General features: G+C 41.5%; 1 pseudogene; it reads left to right on the forward strand.

The window, feature by feature from the left end:
- LOC120040939 overlaps positions 1-26027 on the forward strand; it is a 110094-nt pseudogene that overhangs the window by 43426 nt on the left and 40641 nt on the right.

Below are 26027 nucleotides of genomic sequence, written 5' to 3' on the forward strand. Positions count from 1 at the left end.
GCGCGTGAAAAATACATCTTCTTTTAATGAAGGAAAAAACAAACACTTACAAAATGAACAAAACAAACGATCGTGAAGCTAAACCTGAACTAAGTGCACACATGCAACATAGAACATAGACATAGACAACTACCCACCAAAACCTACTGCCTATGGCTGCCTTAAATATGGCTCCCAATCAGAGACAAATGAATGACAGCTGTCTCTGATTGAGAACCAATCTAGGCAGCCATAGACATAACTAGACAACTCCACTCTACTCTGCCCCATAAACATACAACACCCCTAGACACTACAAAACACATACATTCCCCTTGTCACACCCTGACCTAACTAAAAAACATAAAGAAAACAAAGAATACTAAGGCCAGGGCGTGACACCATCATTACTTTAAGACATGAAGGTCAGCCAATCTGGAAAATATCAAGAACTCTGAAAGTTTCTTCAAGTGCAGTCGCAAAAACCATCAAGCGCTATGATGAAACTGGCGTTAAACGGGAGTTACCTCTCCTGCAGAGGATACGTTCATTCAAGTTAATTAACTGCTCCTCTGATTGCAACCTGTCACGTTCCTGACCTGTTGTCTGTTATTTTTGTATGTGTTTAGTTGGTCAGGGCGTGAGTTGGGGTGGGCATTCTATGTTTTGTGTTTCTATGTTTAGGTCGTTGGTAATTAGCCTTATATGGTTCTCAATCAGAGACAGGTGTTTGACGTTTCTCTGATTGGGAACCATATAAAGGTAGGGTGTTCACACTGTTTGTTTGTGGGTGGTTGTCTTCCGTGTCTGTATGTATGTTCGTACCACTCGGGACTGTAGGGTTTTGGTTTGTAGTCTATACCTGTTCGTACGTTCTTCGTGTTATTTGTAAGTTCTCTAGTTCAGGTCTGTCTTCGTTCGTTTTGTTATTTTGTAATTATTCCAAGTGTTGTTTCGTGTTCGTCTTCGTCGTTTAATAAATTCATTATGTTTTCTAAACCCGCTGCATGTTGGTCTGATCTCTACTCCTCCTCTTCGGACGAAGAGGAGGAGAACAGCCGTTACAGAACCACCCACCAACGAAGGATCAAGCAGCGGGTTAACGGACAGCAGCAGGTGTACAAGGAGGAATGGACATGGGAGGAAATCCTAGACGGAGAAGGACCCTGGGCAGAACCAGAGGAGTGTCGCCGCCCCAAAGCGGAGCTGGAGGCAGCGAAAGCGGAGAGGCGGCGATATGAGGATGCAGCACGGAAACAAGGCTGGAAGCCCGCAAGTCAAACCCAAAAATTTCTTGGGGGGGGGGGCTCTCGGGGAATATAGTTGGGTCAGTCAGGGGACTTGAGCCAACTCCTCCTGCTTTACATAAGGAGCCGGTGAGGGCGGATTTGGAGGTGAGTGACGCAGAGACAGTAAAGGGGTTAATGGAGAAATTGAAGGAGAAAGATATGAGAGATGTACTGGTTTGGTGCATGAGGCACGGCATCCGTCCGAATGAACGTATTGGTGAGTTAATGTCACTGGGAACAGCTCTCCATACTCGTCCTGAGGTGCGTGCTAGCCGTCTGGTTAAGACAGTGCCTACACCACGCACCAAGCCTCCTGTGCGTCTCCAGAGTCCTGTGCGTCCTGTTACTGCTCCCCGCACTAGCCCTGAGATACGTGTTCCCAGCCCAATACCACCAGTGCTGGCACCACGCACCAAGCCTCCTGTGCGTCTTCAGAGCCCTGGTTCTCCTCCATGCACTCTCCCTGTGGTGCGTGTCTCCAGCCTAGTACCACCAGTGCTGGCACCACGCACCAAGCCTCATGTGCGTCTCCAGAGCCCTGTACGCACTGTTCCTTCTCCCCGTACTCGCCATGATGTGCGTGCCCTCAGCCCGGTACCATCAGTGCCGGTATCAGGCACCAGGCCTATAGTACGCCTTGAGAGTCCAGTGTGCCCTGTTGTTCCCCGCACTAGCCTGAAGGTGCGTGTCCTTAGCCCGGTGCCTCCAGTTCCGGCACCACGCACCAGGCCTACAGTGCGTCTCAGCCGGCCAGAGTCTGCCGTCTGCCCAACGGCGCCTGAACTGCCCGTCTGCCCAACGGCGCCTGAACTGCCCGTCTGTCCAACGGCGCCTGAACTTCCCGTCTGCCCAACGGCGCCTGAACTGCCCGTCTGCCCAACGGCGCCTGAACTGCCCGTCTGCCCAACGGCGCCTGAACTGCCCGTCTGACCAACGGCGCCTGAACTGCCCGTCTGCCCAACGGTGCCTGAACTGCCCGTCTGCCCAACGCCGTCTGACCTGTCTGTCTGCAAAGCGCCGCATGAACTGCCCGTCTGCCATGAGCCTTCAGAGCCTTCCGCCAGACAGGAGCCGCTAGAGCCTTCCGCCAGACAGGAGCCGCTAGAGCCTTCCGCCAGACAGGAGCCGCTAGAGCCTTCCGCCAGACAGGATCAGCCAGAGCCTTCCGCCAGACAGGATCAGCCAGAGCCTTCCGCCAGACAGGATCAGCCAGAGCCTTCCGCCAGACAGGATCAGCCAGAGCCTTCCGCCAGACAGGATCAGCCAGAGCCTTCCGCCAGACAGGATCAGCCAGAGCCTTCCGCCAGACAGGATCAGCCAGATCAGTCAGCCAGCCATGAGCAGCCAGATCCGTCAGCCAGCCATGAGCAGCCAGATCCGTCAGCCAGCCATGAGCAGCCAGATCCGTCAGCCAGCCATGAGCAGCCAGATCCGTCAGCCAGCCATGAGCAGCCAGATCCGCCAGCCAGCCATGAGCAGCCAGATCCGTCAGCCAGCCATGAGCAGCCAGATCCGTCAGCCAGCCATGAGCAGCCAGATCCGTCAGCCAGCCATGAGCAGCCAGATCCGTCAGCCAGCCATGAGCAGCCAGATCCGCCAGCCAGCCATGAGCAGCCAGATCCGCCAGCCAGCCATGAGCAGCCAGATCCGCCAGCCAGCCATGAGCAGCCAGATCCGTCAGCCAGCCATGAGCAGCCAGATCCGTCAGCCAGCCATGAGCAGCAAGAGCCCGCCGGCCAGGATCCGCCAGAGCCCGCCGGTCAGGATCCGCCAGAGCCCGCCGGCCAGGATCCGCCAGAGCCCGCCGGCCAGGATCCGCCAGAGCCCGCCGGCCAGGATCCGCCAGAGCCCGCCGGCCAGGATCCGCCAGAGCCCGCCGGCCAGGATCCGCCAGAGTCGCTAGACAGTCATGAGCTGCCCTCCAGTCATGAGCTGCCCTCCAGTCATGAGCTGCCCTCCAGTCATGAGCTGCCCTCCAGTCATGAGCTGCCACTCAGTCATGAGCTGCCACTCAGTCATGAGCTGCCACTCAGTCATGAGCTGCCACCCAGTCATGAGCTGCCACCCAGCCCGGAGCTGCCACCCAGCCCGGAGCTGCCAGTAGTCCGGAGCTGCCCCTCTGTCCTGAGCTATCTCTCTGTCCTGAGCTACCTCTCTGTCCTGAGCTACCTCTCTGTCCTGAGCTACCTCTCTGTCCTGAGCTACCTCTCTGTCCTGAGCTACCTCTCTGTCCTGAGCTACCTCTCTGTCCTGAGCTACCTCTCTGTCCTGAGCTACCTCTCTGTCCTGAGTTATCTAGGGGGGACCGGTGTGAAGGTTCCTAGACCAGGGTTGGGGGCGAGGATCGCCACTCGGAGGACGCTAAGGAGGGGGACAAAGACAATGGTGGAGTGGTGTCCTCGTCCTGCGCCGGAGCCGCCACCGCGGACAGATGCCCACCCAGACCCTCCCCTTGAGTTTTAGGGGTGCGCCCGGAGTTCGCACCTTGAGAGGGGGGTTCTGTCACGTTCCTGACCTGTTGTCTGTTATTTTTGTATGTGTTTAGTTGGTCAGGGCGTGAGTTGGGGTGGGCATTCTATGTTTTGTGTTTCTATGTTTAGGTCGTTGGTAATTAGCCTTATATGGTTCTCAATCAGAGACAGGTGTTTGACGTTTCTCTGATTGGGAACCATATAAAGGTAGGGTGTTCACACTGTTTGTTTGTGGGTGGTTGTCTTCCGTGTCTGTATGTATGTTCGTACCACTCGGGACTGTAGCGTTTTGGTTTGTAGTCTATACCTGTTCGTACGTTCTTCGTGTTATTTGTAAGTTCTCTAGTTCAGGTCTGTCTTCGTTCGTTTTGTTATTTTGTAATTATTCCAAGTGTTGTTTCGTGTTCGTCTTCGTTGTTTAATAAATTCATTATGTTTTCTAAACCCGCTGCATGTTGGTCTGATCTCTACTCCTCCTCTTCGGACGAAGAGGAGGAGAACAGCCGTTACACAACCCAAATAAATGCTTCACAGAGTTCATGTAACAGACACATCTCAACATCAACTGTTCAGAGAAACCACTACTAAAGGACACCAATAAGAATAAGATACTTGCTTGGGCCAAGAAACATGAGCAATGAACATTAGACCGGTGGAAATCTGTCCTTTGGTCTGATATTTGAGATTTTTGGTTCCAACCGCCATGTCTTTGTAAGACGCATAGTAGGTGAATGGATGATCTCCGCATGTGGAGTTCCCACTGTCAAGCATGGAGGAGGAGGTGTGATGGTGTGGGGGTGCTTTTCTGGTGACATTGTTGGTGATTTATTTGGAATTCAAGGCACACTTAACCAACATGACCCCTGGCACAGTGCTGTCCTTCACAATACCAACAATCTCAGACAAAGTGTTCACTCTGGTCTTTCTGAAGCGCTGCTTGATGAGGCCGAAGCACCAGTCGGGGGCAAACTTGGTGTGGCCTGTGATCAGGAAGTGAAGGTCCGGACTGTTGTGGAGGTTGTGCATGGTCCGCCAGGCACAAAACCAGTGCACAAACTTGTTCATGTTTTGGCTACTGCAGTTATCACAATTCAGATCCACACTTGTTTCCCCAACTCCGTAGTTACTGAAGAAATGGTGCATGGAGTTGATGACTGCGCTGCTGCCTTTGCTGGATGACATGCCTTCATGAATCAAGTCGTTGACTTGTTGTGGCATTCCTTCACAGCAGACACCAAACAAACCAAGCTTGCGAGGAGTTAAAAAATAGATGGGACCTGGCTGCGTAGGGTCAGAAGGATAGTGCACCTGCAAACAACAAAATAACATTAACTTTTTATGGCTGCAGGGGCAGTATTGAGTAGCTCTGTTTAATGTGCCCATTTCAAACGGCCTCGTACTCAATTTTTGCTCGTACAATATGCATATTATTGTTATTATTGGATAGAAAACACTCTCTAGTTTCTATAGCCGTTTGAATTATGTCTCTGAGTGGAACAGAACTCATTCTACAGCACTTTTCCTGATATGGTGTGAGATTTCAGACATCTTGGCCCCTGCTCCCAGGTCAGTTCATAAGTCCCTGTGAAGGCTATGATGCTACAAACACTGCCTACGCCTTCCTCTAGATGTCAGTAAGAGGTGACAATTTGAATGGAGTCGATTGCGCAATCAGGGCCTGTATAAAACGACAAAGACCGGATGTACCGTTCTTTTCCTGCTGCGCCTGACGCACGATGTACGTTGGACCTGCTCTCTTTCCAAGCTTGGGTTTAGCCAGTAATATATCGCCGGTCATGTTTTTACTCGTTATAGGTGTTAAAGACATCATAAGGTAGTTAATTTAAACCGTTTTATAGCAATTTATATCCGTTTAGTGCGATTTTGAGGCAATTCTTGGTGATGCACTTTGAAGCTTTGGGCACGTTTCCAGTACCGGTCGAACGTTAGTGGGCATTTCGACGGACAAGCGGACATCTTTCGACCAAAAGAAGATTAGACCCAAGAAAGGATACATTGCCCAAGATTCTGATGGAAGATCACCTCATAGTAAGAAATATTTAAGATGATAAATCGTTGTTCTGTCGAAAAATTTTAAACGCATATTCCGCCATTTTCTTTGGTATAGCTTCGCTTGGCGAACCCTGTATTGCACAGTAAGGATAATTTTAGAAATGTAATTCAGCGATTGCATTAAGAACTAATTTGTCTTTCGATAGCTGTCCAACTTATATTTTTTTAGTCAAGTTTATGAATAGTTAATCATGAGACAAGATCACTGTCAAATATGGCGCCCGACATTTTCAGGCTAGTTTTGCTAGTTTTGTCATTGTATAACCACGTTTTTTTGTGGCTAAATATGCACATTTTCGAACAAACTCTATATGTATGTTGTAATATGATGTTACAGGAGTGTCATCGGAAGAATTCTGAGAAGGTTAGTGAAAAAATTAATATATTTTGGCGATGATTACGTTATCGCTCTCTTTGGCTTGAATCGATGCTCTGGTAACGTTTGCACATGTGGTATGCTAATATAACGATTTATTGTGTTTTCGCTGTAAAACACTTAGAACATCTGAAATATTGTCTGAATTCACAAGATCTGTGTCTTTCCATTGCTGTGAGCTGTGTATTTTTAAGAAATGTTTTATGATTAGTAATTAGGTAATACACGTTGCTCTGTGTATTTATTCTAGTCGAGTTGTGATGGTGGGTGCAATTGTAAACTATGATTTATACCTGAAATATGCACATTTTTCTAACAAAACCTATCCTATACAATACATATGTTATCAGACTGTCATCTGATGAGGTTTTTTCTTGGTTAGTGGCTATCAATATCTTTATTTGGCCGAATTGGTGATAGCTACTGGTGGAGAGAAAAAATGGTGGACAAAGAAAAATGGTGTCTTTTGCTAACGTGGTTAGCTAATAGATTTACATATTTTGTCTTCCCTGTAAAACATTTTAAAAATCTGAAATGGTGGCTTTATTCACAAGATCTGTATCTTTCATTTGGTGTCTTGGACTTGTGATTTAATGATATTTAGATGCTACTATTTAATTGTGACGCTATGCTAGCGATGCTAATCAGTGTGGGGGGGGTGGGGGATGTTGTCATAGGTGTACCGACCTCGGGCTTAAGTTAATAAAAGAAAATGTAACATAAAATATAATATAATTTTTTTATGCATCATTATCAGGTAAGTTTACCTTACCTACAAATGTGCAAAGCAGCAGCACTGCATACAGAAACATCATCTTGGAAACTGAAAGTTTAAATGACACACAGCCCAACTACACGTACCTCTGGAAAATACAGAAATAATGTGATATCAATAAAAGTAGTGCCAATCATGTTAGAGGTCAATTAAATCATCAAAATGTGTTGTTTACGCTTTACATGCCAAGTGTTGTCATCGATTCCTCGTAGACGCCACACTGCTGCTTTTGTCACATGGGATGGTAACAGCTTTCCACTTAAGTGTTTGTGTCCTGGGTGGCATCCTGGTAATACTATTGCATTATCCTCTGCGTAGTTGTTGAAGTTTAACACTCGCTGCAAGTCCTCATGCTTCAGGTGTAACCTGTGCTTGCTTGGGCCAGCTCTCTTTTTGATGGGAGGCATTAGACCATTCTCCTTGTATGACTGGTGGAGGAGAGTCAGGCATGTTCTACTGATGCTGAAAGGCAAATTCCAAATACAAATATTTTGGCATTATTATACATTAGATAGCCGTAATCAAAGTCAGACACACATGGCTAACTTGATGGGTCATGTACTCTTTTTGCGAAGTGGAGTCTTTTGTTTAAACATGCTAGCTAAACGATGAACCGTAATCCTAATCCATAGTACTAGCAATACAAACTGATTTCCATAGCTAGCTAAAGTTAACCAAATAGTTTCAATGTTAACTAGTTAGCTAGCTTACATTAGGCTATAACTAGCAATGCGAAATGACATTCTGAGATAACATTACTACACACAGATTGTAAACGTAATGTTAGCTAGCCATCAGCTAGCTAGCTAACAGTAAGCTTTAACTTGGGGTCTTTTGTTTAGACATGTATCTAGCTAGCTAGATAGCTAAAAAATGAACAATAATCCAAATCCATAGAGTACTAGCAATACAAACCGATTGTCATCGCTAGCTAAAGTTAACCAACTAGCTTCAATGTTAGCTAGGTAACATTAGGCTATAACTAGCAATGCAAAATGGAATAGCCAGCCATCAGCTAGCTAGCTAACAGTAAGCTTTAACTTGGGGTCTTTTGTTTAGACATGTATCTAGCTAGCTAGATAGCTAAAAAATGAACAATAATCCAAATCCATAGAGTACTAGCAATACAAACCGATTGTCATCGCTAGCTTAAGTTAACCAACTAGCTTCAATGTTAGCTAGGTAACATGAGGCTATAACTAGCAATGCAAAATGGAATTCTGAGATAACATTACTACACACAGATCATGAATGTAATGTTAGCTAGCCATCTATTTTTATTTTTTTATTTTGCTAGGCAAGTCAGTTAACCTGTTTAGGCCAGGGGTGCCGCTAGCGGCACTCCTCCCACATTCCATTGAAAAGGCAGAGCGGCAAATTCAAAAAAAAAATTATTTGAAATATTTAACTTTCACACATTAACAAGTCCAATACAGCTAATGAAAGATACAGATCGTGTGAATCCAGCCAACATGTCCGATTTTTTAAATGTTTTACAGGGAAGACACAATATGTAAATCTATTAGCTAAACACCTTAGCAAAAGACACCATTTTTTCTTTGTCCACCAACACCACTAGCTATCACCAATTCGGCCAAATAAAGATATTGATAGCCACTAACCAAGAAAAAACCTCATCAGATGACAGTCTGATAACATATTTATGGTATAGGATAGGTTTTGTTAGAAAAATGTGCATATTTCAGGTATAAATCATAGTTTACAATTGCACCCACCGTCACAACTCGACTAGAATAAATACAGAGAGCAACGTGTATTACCTAATTACTAATCATAAAACATTTCGTAAAAATACACAGCATACACTAATCGAAAGACAGATCCTGTGAATACAGACAATATTTCAGATTTTCTAAGTGTCTTACAGCGAAAACACAATAAATCGTTATATTAGCATAGCACATGTGCAAACATTACCAGAGCATTGATTCTAGCCAAAGAGAGCGATAACGTCAACATCGCCAAAATATATTAATTTTTTCACTAACCTTCTCAGAATTCTTCAGATGACACTCCTGTAACATCATATTACAACATACATATAGAGTTTGTTCGAAAATGTGCATATTTAGCCACCAAAATCATGGTTAGACAATGACAAAAGTTGCCCAGCTGGTCAGAAAATGTCGTGCGACATATTAGACAGTGATCTAGTCGTATACATAAATACTCATAAACGTGACTAAAAAATATAGGGTGGACAGCGATTGATAGACAATTTAATTCTTAATACAATCGCTGATTTACATTTTTTAAATTATCCTTACTTTTCAATACAGTTTGCGCCAAGCGAAGCTACATCTAACAAAATGGCGGCATAAGCGATTAACATTTTTCGACAGAAACACGATTTATCATAATAAATTGTTCTTACTTTGAGCTGTTCTTCCATCAGAATCTTGGGCAAAGAATCCTTTCTTGGGTCTAATCGTCTTTTGGTCGAAAGCTGTCCTCTTGCTATGTGGAAATGCCCACTGCGTTCGGCATGAACTGGAAACGTGCCCAGAAGTTCAAAGTGTCTCAGAAATAAATGTCCCAAAATCGCACTAAACGGATATAAATTGCTATAAAACGGTTTAAATTAACTACCTTATGATGTCTTTAACACCTATTACAAGTAAAAACATGACCGGAGAAATATTACTGGCTACACTAAAGCTTGGAAAAAGAGCAGGTCGGTGTCCACCGTGCGTCCGGCGCAGCTGGAAAAGGGAAACTACCTACACGTTGTTCTGTTTTATAGAGGCTGTGATTGCGCAATCGACTCCATTCAAAGCGTCATCACGTAAAGACATCCAGGGGAAGACGTAAGCAGTGTTTGTATCCTCATAGCATTCACAGGGACCTTTAAACTGACTCCAGATCAGGGGCCAAGATGTGTGAAATCTGACTCCATGTCAGGGAAAGTGCTGTAGAATGAGTTCTGTTCCACTCAGAGACAAAATTTCAACGGCTATAGAAACTAGAGAGTGTTTTCTATCCAATAATAATAATAATATGCATATTGTACGAGCAAGAATTGAGTAGGAAGCCGTTTAAAAATTACACGATTTCCAGAAAAAGTGACAACAGCACCCCCTATCCCAATGAAGTTAAGAACAAATTCGTATTTTCAATGATGGCCTAGGAACAGTGGGTTAATTGCCTTGTTCAGCTGCAGAACGACAGGTTTTCACCTTATCGGCTCGGGTATTTGATCTTGCAACCTTTACGGTTACTAGTCCAACGCTCTAACCACTAGGCTACCTGTCGACCTGTCTAACGTCAGCTAGCTAGCTAACAGTGACGTTTAACCCCAGCTAGCTAGCTAACAGTAAGATTTAACTTGCAATGAAAACAACTTTCTGACAAAATTTGAAACGTATAATATCTGAAACTGTAGCTAGACTCTTACCTGTATACATGGATGAACGCTTCACGGCAGACTGCAACCTGTTTCATTAAATAAGATGTCCTGTGTCGTTTCCGTTTTGTTTGTACAGCTTGCTTGGCCCGTTGTTATGTCAAGTCACTGGTTCGCACTGACCATGTGCAATGCCATAAGAATCATCTTAAGCTTTAACCCCCACCCAAACTCTGACAAATTTACTCGCCCTAGCAGAGCCGGTTAGGCTGTTTTCATGTTATCCAGAGCGTTGTTGACTATAACTGTGCTCCTGGCAACAATTTAATTATGCTTTTTTGCCGACGTTTACTGACACCGGCCATATTCAACCGGTGTTGAGCGTTCATAAATTCATCAGTTATTCTGCGCTCTTACACACACTCAGACGAGAGCACTGTGAAACAGTTGTTGCTGTGACGTTCTATTGAAATGGATACTTGCATAGTTGAGTCTTTTGTTAAGTTTTACATCACGATACATTTTTTATAAAAGCCACGTTAGACAGGATTACCTACACAAACTGACCAGCTCAAATAGACAGAAGCCTGCTACAGTATATGGCAGACCAATCCAAACTCATCTCTTGGCCTGTCCAGCCCACTCATTATCTCAGCCAATCATGGGTAGTGGGAAGGTTGCTGACTTTTTCTGTGGCTTAACCAACTAGGCTCGTAATTTAACAATTGTATTAGTATTTACAGATGGCATACAAGTTTGTTATTAACTTCTACTTGGTACTCATCCCGGATCCGGGAGCACCCTCATCAGTAAAAAAGCTGACTAGCATAGCCTAGCATAGCGCCACAAGTAAATACTAGCATCTAAATATCATGAAATCACAAGTCCAAGACACCAGATGAAAGATACCACATCTTGTGAATCCAGCCATCATTTCCGATTTTTAAAATGTTTTACAGGGAAAACACAATATGTATTTCTATTAGCTAACCACGATAGCAAAAGACCCAACCGCATATTTCCACCATTTTTTTTACTGCATAGGTAGCTATCACAAATTCGACCAAATAAAGATATAAATAGTCACTAACCAAGAAACAACTTCATCAGATGACAGTCTGATAACATATTTATTGTATAGCATATGTTTTGTTCGAAAAATGTGCATATTTCAGGCATAAATCATAGTTTTACATTGCAGCCACCATCACAAAATCTCACCAAAGCAGCTAGAATAACTACAGAGACCAACGTGAATTACCTAAATACTCATCATAAAACATTTATGAAAAATACACAGTGTACAGCAAATGAAAGACAAACATCTTGTGAATCCAGCCAATATTTCAGATTTTTTAAGTGTTTTACAGCGAAAACACAATATAGCATTATATTAGCTTACTACAATAGCCTACCACACAGCCGCATTCAATCAAGGAACGTTAGCGATAGCGAATAAACCAGTAAAAGATATTAATTTTTTCACTAACCTTCTCAAACTTCATCAGATGACAGTCCTATAACATCATATTACACAATACATATATGGTTTGTTCGAAAATGTGCATATTTAGCGGTACAATTCGTGGTTGAACAACGTGAATACTAGCCAAACTGCCCAAAATAATCCGGACATATTTCTGACACTCACATCATCTAATCAAATAACTAATCATATACTTTACTAAAAAATACAGGTTGGACAGCAAATTAAAGATACACTAGTTCTTAATGCAACCGCTGTGTTAGATTTTTTAAATTAACGTTACTACGACATACAGCTTACGTTATAGTGAGACCGGGCCGAAATTAATGGCGAAATATTAGTCTACACAATTTCGACAGAAATACGAATTAACATCATAAATTGTTCCTACTATTTGATGAGCTTCCATCAGAATCTTTTACAAGTTGTCCTTTGTCCAGAATAATCGTTGTTTGGTTGTAGAAGGTCGTCTTCAACTGTGTAATTAGCAGCAAACGTTAGCCATGAGGCGCAGATGTGTCCAACTCAGCATAACGCAGAACAAAGAAAATACCGAAAATCGCAATATACTGATATAAACTGATATAACTCGGTTTAAAATAACTACATTATGATATTTTTAACACATATATCAAATTAAATCAGAGCCGGAGATATCTAACTTATAAAACGAAAGCTTTTCAGAGCGCAATGCAAGACGTCCATCTTGCGTCAGGCCAGACGATGAAAAGACCAGTCTTTCCGTTCCAAGAAGTCTTGTTCGACCTCAGATCTAGCTAGACACCCCATTCCAACTCTCACTGCTTACTGACATCTAGGGGATGTGTGAGTTCCAAATATCTCTAACGGTCACCCCAGCGTGAATTTTTTTATGCACGTGATGTTAGAACGTTCTCTCCATTCCAGAATGTGATTGTTACGCAACAGTACATTTAATCCGCGCTGCCCTCGAACCAAAGCACGCAGGCTGTTTTTATTTATAGGCTGTTTTCAACTTGTCAATTTCAAATTATTTTCTAACAAGTTTTTTATTTTCTAATAACAGTTTGAATTGCGGTGTATTCCGACTCATTCATTCACATAAAAGTTACTTTTGCGGACCAATAAATGTTTTAGACATTTCTGACCCGGACAAAATTCCCACAGTCAAAGTTGTTTTCGTTACCAATAATAACTTTGGAAATGTGTGCGTTTCTATAAAAGTGCCTTATTAGGTTATAATATTTTCTGCTTGTCGTGCTATGTCATTTCTACTGTAACATAATATTTTAGTGTATATTCCTAATAACCGTGTACACGTGAGGTAACGTTACTCATTTCATAACCTTATTGGTGTTATATTCAATGCTTAGGTAGCTAGCTACATTCTTCTATTAGCTCTGGAAAACAATGCTAATTGCGTCAGAACTATTGGCTTGCTGTATTTTGAAGCTACCCTGGAAAAATAGAAAAATATCTTCTTATACCACTTGGTCGTTTTCTGAGTGCATTCCACAAAGCTGTTTATCATGTCCGCCTTATCAACTGCCCCATTTTGAGGTTATAGTCAAGCACGCAGTCTGGTTTGATTTTTCTCTCTCCCATCAGGTGGTCCACCTTCCCTGTGACCGACATGGTTGCTGTATGGACAGTGGAGAGGACATGGATGTCTCATTTGTCATGCCACTTTACTGCCAGCTGTTGACATTTCTTATTTTGTATAACGGGTCATTTAGGATGTCAGTAGCATTGTTGATGAAATGTAGTCATAGCAGCAGAACTAGGTACTGATTATGATGAGCTAAGCTAATTCCAGCTATGTGTGTTTGTTGACATACAATGCATTCTGGGTTTCACTTAATCGTCTGTCGAACTAAAGATGCTATAACAAAATGAGGTGAGTAAGGGTTCACTCATTTTTTGAGAACTTAAGGAAGTGAATGATGTGATGTGAACGATGGTAGACGACACACGCCTTAAATGCATACTATAAACAGACCAAACTCATCTTGTCTTATTATCTTTGGTTTCTGTGAGGAAAAAAAGCATGGCTTCGAGCTGAAACTTATCATCGTTGGATTACTTTCGATTTCTAGAAAGTGTTTAACTCAATTATTTCGATTCAATGGTGAGCTCACCCCTGATGTGATTAATTATACATAGTAATTGCTATTAGCTAATTCATATTGTAGTTTATGTCAGCCGAGAGTTTGAAAATATGACTGCTTGTGTTGCGTCAATCTTTCCTCAGTTAGCGCTAGGACAAATGTAGCCTACATTTTTCCAGTTTGGGTGATTGTGTTATGCTATAGATACTTCTGTGAAAATCTGAACATTGCATCCAAAAATAAACTGCTCACATTCTGGACATAACTTTGTAAGGACTGTGTTTGTGAAAATAGTTTCTTAAAAAAAGTGTGGCAAGCGCAATTTCTGCGACAAGCTGCTGCGTCAAGCTCAATTGTTGCGTCATTCGAAACTAGCTGTTCTAAATAAGCGTTCTAATCACACAGGTGTGATCGTACACTTCAGGGACCACTGTAGAACGATCACACCCGTGTGATGGTACATGTGAAAGGGTTAAGTTTACCTTCAAATGGCTCTCCTGTGAAGTATTGACCAGTGACATACCAGTGACATACGCCTAGTTTCCTGAAACGGGTCATATATGTAGGAACTCCTTCAAGACTGATGGAAAAGCATTTCAGGTGAAGCTGGTTGAGAGCATGCCAAGAGCATGCAAAGCTGTCATCAAGGCAAAGGGCGGCTACTTTGAAGAATCTAAAATCTATAATATATTTTGATTTGTTTAACACTTTTTTGGTTACTACATGATTCCACATGTGTTATTTCATAGTTTTGATGTCTTCACTATTATTCTACAATGTAGAAAGTAGTCAAATTAAAGAAAAACCATTGGATGAGTAGCCGTGTCCAAACTTTGGACTGGTACTGTATATATCCATTGTTTCTTAAAGAATATAACTTACCAATGCCTCATGAGGTTAGTTCAGCTGTCACACTCCATGAGAACCCAAAATATTAGCTTGTTTTTCTTCAATGTTTTTAAACATTGTAAATGTAAACAAACACTGTATAGGCTCATTACATGGTTAAAACAATAATTTGAATATCATGGATGGTCAGTCCTTGAATCCATAGCTCTCTCTATTAATAATCTGATAGTGGTTAAATTTCGCCAGGCTCATCCCTCAGCTTTTTACCGAAACAGAGGCAGGGCCGACGTGTTGTTATTGTTTCTTCTGTGGATTTGCCCTTTAAACAGCTGCATATTAACAAGATATCAAAGTATCACCAACAAAAAGGTAAACTATAGGCCTATAGCAAATGCAGCATATGGCATTCATTTTTCACATGTAAATATAACTTTTCAGTAGTGTTCAAAGCATGCCATTCCATGAGGGCAGCATTTATTGTTCAACACAAATCAATGAGCCCAATCAGTCCTCCATGACAACCAAATCATAAACAACAGAGCAGGGCTGGCTAATAAGTTCCTAGTTTTGGGGTTTTGCTCAGATAAAACAATTTGGCTAATCTATACTTCCATATTTTCCAGTAATATTCTTGAAGATCAAGGGGTATAAGATTTATTGGAAAACTGGAATTCTGATAGACTTTGGTTTCTAATGTGAAGATATAATATATTCATATTATTATATTTAGTAGAAAGCAATGGGTTAGAAGAAGCCTACATAACCAACACATAAAGGAACATTTAACATCCATATATGGCCAGCTATATAAACTTTAACATTGATCTATCCTGCAATAGATGTCGTTCAATTGGTAACATACATGTTTGTCTTCTTCTAATGCCTCAAGGGGAAAGTAGTCTAAAAGTAACTGAATGCAATCAGATTACGTTACTGAGTTTGGGTAATCCAAAAGTTACGATACTGAATACAATTTTGGGCAGGTAACTAGTAACTATAATGGATTATATTTTGAAAGTTAGTTACCTAACCCTGACTACACAGTAATGTAAAAGTTATATTTTTTAGTGATCCAATACGTAATATAATATACTTAGGTTAGAAAATGTTTGTAGATCCTCTATGATACTAGGGAGAGATCCAAACTGTGGATTTAAAAGAATACATGAATCAGCATACAATGACACCTTTGTTTTTAAGAACTGGATTTCTAGCCCCTTGATATTGTTGGATCTGATTTTAATAGATATGCCGATAGTGGACAACTTTGTTTTACTCCTCTTAACAGTTTAATACTTTTTGAGAAATAGCCATTATTTACTATTTTACACTAAGGGTTACTATACATATCTTTAACCCATTGTATACGATATTCTACAAAAACTCAACCTATACTTTGGAATGGTCAACAGTACCCTGCCAGAGGATCTCAAGCTGGGTCCTGACTATGGAGATACAATATCAGAGATATAGGATTGGGCTAAACCAAGCCTATCCTTGAATGTGATTAATAACATTATGTATAACTCTCTCCAGATCAGTGACAGAATTTTTTTTTGCGAAATTACTTAGATGGTAAAAGCGGGACTGAACAACGTTCTTTACATTCAGTTTGAGGTTTAGGTCATGGTCCAAGAAGACAGCAAGGTTTCTGGCTGTGGGCTTTACGTAGGTGGACAAATGACCAAGATTATTTACAGGGTGGGTTCTAGCAAGGTGCGGGCCAAATAAAACAACCTATTTCTTATCAATGAGCGGGAGAAAATTGTCAGACATCCAACATTTGATGTCAGCAAGACACTTGTGAAGGGTAGCTACACTAGCTTGGTCACTGGGACTGATTGGTAAAACGCTGCATGTCATCCTCACAGCAGTGAAACTGAATGTTATGATTGCAGATGATGTCACCAAGGTTTCCCATGTACAGGGAAAAAATAATGGGGCCCAGATTTGACCCTTGAAGGACACCATAGTGGATAGGTGCTGTGGAAAGGTTATTGGGTTTCAGCCCCCTGCTGCCCAAGGCATTGTCCATCTCTGTCCACACAGACATACTTCAGCTAACTAACCTGCTACACTCAATTTCACAACCACAGCTGTTGTTACGTAGTGCCAAAATCAATATCTTTGTTTTGACAGTTACTGTATTCAACTCTGATACCTATCGCTTTAAGATGAATTGAGTTCCATCCAAACGGCTAGATGGCTCAGTCAAACTCAAGACCACATATGGATTTTTCAGAGGCAACTCACTCTTCCCCTTCTAGGAAATTTGACTTGTCTCTTGGAAACAGATCTCTCGTGGCAGCAGGACCAATGTTCATGTGACTGCAGCTGCACTGCATGATACTGTCCATGCTGATCTGGTTTTAATAGTCTTATAACAGCGAATGGAATGTCAGTTATATCTAGTGATATACAGGTAACTTCCTATCCTTCTAAATGCCAAACTATATTTGTGGCAGTCCATTTAATGAGTTGTCACCATTGAGCTGTTTTATATTTTTTCCATGCACTTTGCCTGCATTGTTAAGGGCCCAGTGCAGTTGAAACAGCTGATAAAACTAACACTAAAAAAGTGTATTTTTTTTTTTGCAGTGTTATATCCTGATATTTGCTGGTTGAAAATACAATCTACACAGGCTATTATTGCCCATTTTAATGGAAATCTATTACAGTAAGGTACTTCATTGTTACTCAGAAATTATTTGATATTGATATAAACACAGCTGCATTTGGCATTTAAAGGAAAATACCATTCAAAAACCATCTTTTGATATTTGTTTCATTATTTCACTGTTGATACAGCCCCAAAATGTTTTGCATGTGAGCAATCAAGTTGTCAAGATATAGAACTTTCAAAATACAGAAGGTGTCACACTGTGATGCGTTTTTACCAAACACCAACCCCCAACCACCTGGTAAACGGATCACAATTAATTTGGACGGAGTGAAGTTGAAACCCATGTAGACTTCAGCATGGAGTATTTTAGGATGTAATGGGGAAACCTCTAACCAATATTTCACCCTTCATAAGGCATTACCTATGTTGTTTTCATCACATCAAAAACCCCAGATAAATCGGGCATTGTATTTTTGGTTGTCAGGTATCAGCTATGTGGATATAAATCCAGCTTTTCCTAGACCTAGAACCTAACACTTCAATATAGCCTAAATATTTGTCATTTAACTTTCAAAATGTATTTCCTTTTATGTGTGGCATAAATACAACTAGTCACAATTCGGTTACTTCAAAAGTCTCCTGTAGACTACCTGCACATGTTCATCCACTCAAATATAATTCCAGCATCCAAACTGCGTAACGGCCATTCGATTAATTGAAAGGGACATCTGTTAAAAACAACGAAAAGTTCATTGACATTTGTTATTTGTTATTTTATTAGGATCCATATTAGCTGTTGAAAAAGCAGCAGCTAATCTTCCTGGGGTCCACACAAAACACAAAACATTACAAAATACAAAACATTAATAGATAAGAACAGCTCAAGGACAGATCTACATACATTTCCAAAAAAGGCACACGTAGCCTATATATCAATACATACTCCAAAATTATCTAGGTCAAATAGGGGAGAGACGTTGTGTGGTGAGGTGTTGCTTTATCCGTTTTTTGAAACCAGGCTTGCTGTTCATTTGAGCAACATGAGAAGGAACGACGTTCCATAATGGCTCTATATAATAATGGCTCTATATAATAATGTACACTTTCTTGAATTTGTTCTTGATTTGGGAACTGTGAAAAGACCCCTGGTGGCATGTCTGGTAGGGTAGGTGTGTGTCAGAGCTGTGTGTACGTTAACTATGCAAACAATTTGGGATTTTCAACACATTAACGTTTTGCAGGCAGTCTCTCCTCAACTCTTAGACAGGAGAAACTTGCATGCATAGTAATTACAGTTGAAGTCGGAAGTTTACATACACCTTAGCCAAATACATTAAAACTCAGTTTCACAATTCCTGACATTTAATCCAAGTAAAAATGCCCTGTCTTAGGTCAGTTAGGAATGCCACTTTATTTTAGGAATGTGAAATGTCAGAATAATAGTAGAGAGAATTCTTTATTTCAGCTTTAATTTCTTTCATCACATTCCCAGTGGGTCAGAAGTTTACACACACTCAATTAGTATTTGGTAGCATTGCCTTAAAATTGTTTAACTTGGGTCAAATGTTTCAGGTAGCCTTCCACAAGCTCATTCCTCCTGACAGAGCTGGTGTAACTGAGTCAGGTTTGTAGGCCTCCTTGCTCGCACACTCTTTTTCAGCTCTGCCCACAAATTTTCTATAGGATTGAGGTCAGGGCTTTGTGATGGCCACTCCAATACCTAGACTTTGTTGTCCTTAAGCCATTTTGCCACAACTTTGGAAGTATGCTTGAGGTCATTGTCCATTTGGAAGACCCATTTGTGATTAAGCTTTAACTTCATGACTGATGTCTTGAGATGTTGCTTCAATATACCAACATAATTGTCCCTCATCATGATGCCATCTATTTTGTGCACCAGTCCCTCCTGCAGCAAAGCACTCCCACAACATGATGCTGCCCTCCCCGTGCTTCACGGTTGGGATGGTCATTATGGCCAAACAGTTCTATTTTTCTTTCATCAGAACAGAGGACATTTCTCCAAAAAGTACGATCTTTGTCCCCATGTGCAGTTGCAAACCATAGTCTGGCTTTTTTATGGTGGTTTTGGAGCAGTGGCTTCTTCCTTACTGAGCGGCCTTTCAGGTTATGTCGATATATGACTCCTTTTACTGTGGATATGGATACTTTTGTACCTGTTTCCTCCAGCATCTTCACAAGGTCCTTCACTGTTGTTCTGGGATTGATTTGCACTTTTTGCACCAAAGTACGTTCATCTCTAGGAAACAGAACGCATCTCCTTCCTGAGCGGTATGACGCATGCGTGGTCCCATGGTGTTTATACTTGCGTACTATTGTTTGTACAGATGAACGTGGTACCTTCAGGCATTTGGAAATTGCTCCCAAGGATGAACGAGACTTGTGGACATCTACAACTTTTTCTGAGGTCTTGGCTGATTAATTTTGATTTTCCCATGATGTCAAGCAAAGAGGCACTGAGTTTGAAGGTAAGGCCTTGAAATACATCCACAGGTACACCTCCAATTTACTCAAATTATGTCAATTTGCCTATCAGAAGCTTCTAAAGCCATGACATAATTTTCTGGAATTGTCCAAGCTGTTTAAAGGCACAGTCAACTTACTATATGTAAACTTCTGACCCACTGGAATTGTGATACAATGAATTATAAGTGAAATAATCTGTCTGTAAACAATTGATGGAAAAATATAAAAATATAAATTGGTAGCATTGGATAGAAAACACTCAGAAGTTTCTAAAACTGTTAAAACAACGTGTGTTATGTTAAAAGAACTGATATGGCAGGCGATAACCCGAGGAAAATCAAACCGGAATTTTTTTTGAGCTCCCATCCACTTCAAATGTGAAGCTATTGGAAACTATGACTTCCACCTCCCAGATTGCAGTTCCTATGGCTTCCACTAGATGTCAACGGTCTTTAAACATGGTTTCAGGCTTGTTTTTTGAAAAACCAATAAGGAATAGTTGTTTATCCATGTGGAGCACTAAGGAAAAAGTAGTCTCTTTGAGCGCGTAAATGAGGACGTGTTCTTCATTATTTTCCGTCCCTATTGAACATACTATTCTCCGTATGAAATATTATCATTTATTTAGATATTAGACTACCCGAGGATTAATTAGAAACGTCGTTTGACTTGTTTGGACAAACTTTACCAGTAACTTTTGGGACTTTTTTGTCTGCCTGTTGAACGTGTGGATTACTGAACTCAATGACGGCTTCTAAACAGACTTTTTGGGATAAAAATAAGGACTTTATCGAACAAAACGACCATACCGTGCAGTATCGAAGAGCCCTCACTGCTGCTAGATCATCCTATTTTTCCAATTTATTTGAGGAAAATAAGAACAATCCAAAATGTATTTTTAATACTGTTGCAAAGCTAACTAAAAAGCAACATTCCCCAAGAGAGGATGGCTTTCACTTCAGGAGTGATAAATTCATGAACTTCTTTGAAGAATTGATCATAATCATTCGAAAGCAAATTACGGACTCCTCTTTGAATCTGCGTATTCCTCCAAAGCTCAGTTGTCCTGAGTCTGCACAACTCTGCCAGGACCTAGGATCAAGGGAGACACTCAAGTGTTTTAGTACTATATCTCTTGACACAATGACGAAAATAATCATGGCCTCTAACCCTTCAAGCTGCATACTGGACCCTATTCCAACTAAACTACTGTAAGAGCTGCTTCTTGTGCTTGGCCCTCCTATGTTGAACATAATAAATGGCTCTCTATCCACTGGATGTGTACCAAACTCACTAAAGGTGGCAGTAATAAAGCCTCTCTTGAAAAAGCCAAACCTTGACCAAGAAAATATAAAAAAACTATTGGCCTATATCGAATCTCCCATTTCTATAAAAATTAGAGAAAGCTGTTGCGCAGCAACTCACTGCCTTCCTGAAGACAAACAATTCATACGAAACGCTTCAGTCTGGTTCTAGAGCCCATCATAGCACCAAGACTGCGCTCGTGAAGGTGGTAAATTACCTTATAATGGTGTCAGACCGAGGCTCTGCATCTGTCCTCATGCTCCTAGACCTTAGTGCTGCTTTTGATACCATCAATCACCACATTCTTTTGGAGAGATTGGAAACACAAATTGGTCTACACGGACAAGTTCTGGCCTGGTTTAGATCTTATCTGATAATCAGTTTGTCTCTGTGGATGGTTTGTCCTCTGACAAATCAACTGTACATTTCGGTGTTCCTCAGGGTACCATTTTAGGACCACTATTGTTTTCACTATATATTTTACCTCTTGGTTATGTCATTCGTAAACATAATGTTAACTTTCACTACAATGTGGATGACACACAGCTGTACATTTCGATGAAACATTGTGAAGCCCTAAAATTGCCCTCACTGGAAGCCTGTGTTTCTGACATAAGGAAGTGGATGGCTGCAAATGTTCTACTTTTAAACTCGGACAAAATAGAGTGCTTGTTCTAGCTCCCAAGAAACAAGGAGATCTTCTGTTGAATCTGACAATTAATATTGATGGTTGTACAGTCGTCTCAAATAAAACTGTGAAGGACCTCAGCGTTACTTTGGACCTGATCTCTCTTTTGCCGAACATATAAAGGACAGCTTTTTTCCATCTACGAAACATTGCAAAAATCAGAAACTTTCTGTCCAAAAAATGAATCCATGCTTTTGTTACTTCTAGGTTAGACTACTGCAATGCTCTACTTTCCGACTACCCGGATAAAGCACTAAATAAACTTCAGTTAGTGCTAAACACGGCTGCTAATATCTTGACTAGAACCCCAAAATTTGATCATATTACTCCAGTGCTAGCCTCTCTACACTGGCTTCCTGTTGAGGCAAGGGCTGATTTTAAGGTTTTACTGCTAACCTACAAAGGATTACATGGGCTTGTTCCTACCTAGCTTTCCGATTTGGTCCTGCCGTACATACTTACACGTACGCTACGGTCACAAGACGCAGACCTCCTAACTGTCCCTAGAATTTCTAAGCAAACAGCTGGAGGCAGGGCTTTCTCCTATAGAGCTCCATTTTTATGGAATGGTCTGCCTACCCATGTGAGAGACGCAGACTCGGTCCCAACCTTTAAGTCTTTATTGAAGACTCATCTCTTCAATAGGTCCTATGATTGAGTGTAGTATGGCCCAGGAGTGTGAAGGTGAACGGAAAGGCACTGGAGCAACGAACCACCCTTGCTGTCTCTGCCTGGCCGGTTCCCCTCTCTCCACTGGAATTCTCTGCCTCTAACCGTATTACAGGGGCTGAGTCACTGGTGCTCTTCCATGCCGTCCCTAGGAGGGGTGCGTCACTTGAGTGGGTTGAGTCACTGACGTGATCTTCCTGTCTGGGTTGGCGCCCCCCCTTGGGTTGTGCCATTGCGGAGATCTTTGTGGGCTACACTCGGCCTTGTCTCAGGATGGTAAGTTGATGGTTGAAGATATCCCTCTAGTGGTGTGGGGCTGTGCTTTGGCAAAGTGGGTGGGGTTATATCCTGCCTGTTTGGCCCTGTCCGGGGTATCGTCGGATGGGGCCACAGTGTCTCCCGACCCCTCCTGTCTCAGCCTCCAGTATTTATGCTGCAGTAGTTCGTGTCAGGGGGCTAGAATCAGTCTGTTATATTTGGAGTATTTCTCCTGTCTTATCCGGTGTCCTGTGTGAATTTAAGTATGCTCTCTCTAATTCTCTCTCTTTCTTTCTTTCTCTCTCTCTCTCTCTCTCTCGGAGGACCTGAGCCCTAGAACCATGCCTCAGGACGACCTGGCATGATGACTCCTTGCTGTCCCCAGTCCACCTGGCCGTGCTGCTGCTCCATTTTCAACTGTTCTGCCTGCGGCTATGGAACCCTGACCTGTTCACCGTCCGTGCTACCTGTCCCAGATCTGCTGTTTTCAACTGTCTAGAGACAGCAAGAGCAGTAGAGATACTCTCAATGATCGGCTATGAAAAGCCAACTGACATTTACTCCTGAGGTGCTGTCCAGTTACACCCTCGACATCCACTGTGATTATTATTTGACCCTGCTGGTCATCGAACATTTGAACATCTTGGCCATGTTCTGTTATAATCTCCACCCGGCACAGCCAGAAGAGGACTGGCCACCTTTCATAGCCTGGTTCCTCTCTAGGTTCTTGCCTTTCTAGGGAGTTTTCCTAGCCACCGTGCTTCTACACCTGCATTGCTTGATGTTTGGGGTTTTAAACTGGGTTTCTGTACAGCACTTCGAGATATCAGCTGATGTAAGAAGGGCTGTATAAATAAATGAGATTTACATTTGAGTTGATTAATTGTTTAGCTGGGATCCTTGGGATTGCAAACAGAGGAAGATCTTCAAAGGTAAGTGATTTATTTTATCGCTATTTATGATTTTGTGACACCTGTGCTGGTTTGAAAACATATGTTGTTGTGGGGCGTTGTCCTCAGATAATCGAATGCTATGCTTTCGCCTTAAAGCGTATTGTAAATTGGACATTGCGGTTCGATTATCAAGATTCTAAGCTAAAGAATCATGTATGACACTTGTATTTTCATGAAAGCTTAATATTACGATTTTGTATTTTGAGTTTGGCGCGCTCCGATTTCAACAGATGTTGTCGAATTTGATCCCGCTGGCAGGATCAGCGCCCCTTCTTGTTAATCTAACTGCATTGTCAGATTTCAAAAAGGCTCTACGGCGAAAGCAGACCATGTGATTGTCTGAGGACGGCGCCCCAAATTAACTTATTTTTCAACCATCACAAGCTTCACAAAATCATAAATAGCGATTAAATAAGTCACTTACATTTGAATATCTTCCTCTGTTTGCAATCCCAAGGGTCCCAGCTACAACATGAATGGTCGTTTTGTTCGATAAAATTATTCTCTATATCCCAAAAGTCTGTTTAGTTGGCGCCATTGATTTCAGTAATCCACTCGTTCAGCATGAAGAATCCAAAAAGCTACCGCTAAACTTCATCCAAACAAGTCAAACAATGTTTCTATCTAATCCTCAGGTACTCTAAAATGTAAATAAACTATAATATTTCACATGGAAAGTGGTATGTTGAATAGGAAAGGAAAATTCATAAGTGCGCTCCGAAAGACTGATTTGCTTCAGGTGGTCACCTAACAAAAACTCCAAATACTTGTCCGTTTTTCAAAACAGAAGCCTGAAATAATTAGCCTGAATAAAGACTGTTGACATCTAGTGGAAGCCATAGGAATTGCAATCTGGGTGACGGAGTTACATAGAAACAATAGGTTTCCGTAATAAGAGCCTGGGAGCTCAAAAGAAAAAAAGATTCTGGTGGATTTTCTTCAGATTTTTGTCTGCCATATCAATTCTGTTATAGTCTCAGACATTATTTTAACGGTTTTAGAAACTTCAAAGTGTTTCTATTCAATGATACCAATTTTATGCATATCCTGGCTTCTGTGCTTGAGTAACAGGCAGTTTACTTTGGGCACATCAGTCAGGCAGAAATTCAGGAAACTAGACCCTAGGCCTAACAAAAGAGTAGATGGCCGAGAGCTGCCCTGTGGCACACCACACGTTACATGTTTGACATTAGATAAGCTTCCATTATATAAAACCCTTTGAGTTATATTAGATAGATAGCTCTGAATCCACAATATGGCAGAGGTTGAAAAGCCATAACATATACACTACCGTTCAAAAGTTTGGGGTCACTTAGAAATGTCCTTGTTTTTGAAAGAAAAGCACATTTTTTGTCCAATAAAATAACATCAAATTGATCATAAATACAGTGTATATATTGTTAATGTTGTAAATGACTATTGTAGTTTGAAATGGCAGATTCTTTTTGGAATATCTACATAGGCGTATGAGGCCTATTATCAGCAACAATCATTATCAGCAACAATCACTCCTGTATTCCAATGGCACGTTGTGTTAGCTTATCCAAGTTTATAATTTTAAAAGGTTAATTGATCATTAGAAAACCCTTTTGCAATTACGTTAGCACAGCTGTGATAACATAATTGCAAAAGGGTTTTCTAATGATCAATTGTCCTTTCAAATTAATAAACTTGGCTTAGCTAACACAACGTGCCATTGGAACACAGGAGTGACGGTTGCTGATAATGGCCCTCTGTACGCCTACGTAGATATTCCATAAAAAAATCTGCCGTTTCAAGCTAAAATAGTCATTTACAACATTAACAATGTCTACACTGTAAAGGGTGTCGTCGGAAGGAGAGACCAAGGCGCAGCGTTCTTAGAGTTCCACATAATTTAATCACGAAGTGAAACTAAAACAGGACAAAACAATAAAGAATACAACGACCGAACAGCTTCGATGTGCAAACTCCCTGCACACAAACAAAGAACAAGATCCCACACAAAAAGAGGGAAAAGGGCAGCCTAAGTATGATCCCCAATCAGAGACAACGATAGACAGCTGCCTCTGATTGGGATCCACACTCGGCCAGAAACAAAGAAATACAAAACCTAGAAATACAGAACATAGAATGCCCACCCAAATCACACCCTGACCAGAACAAAATAGAGACATAAAAAGGATCTCTAAGGTCAGGGCGTGACATACACCGTATTTCTGATCAATTTCATGTTATTTTAATGGATAAAAAATTGCTTTTCTTTCAAAAACAAGGACATTTCTAAGTGACCCCAAACTTTTGAACGATAGTGTACAT

This window comes from Salvelinus namaycush, unplaced genomic scaffold (genome assembly GCF_016432855.1).
Source record: "Salvelinus namaycush isolate Seneca unplaced genomic scaffold, SaNama_1.0 Scaffold394, whole genome shotgun sequence".
Lineage (NCBI taxonomy): Eukaryota > Metazoa > Chordata > Actinopteri > Salmoniformes > Salmonidae > Salvelinus > Salvelinus namaycush.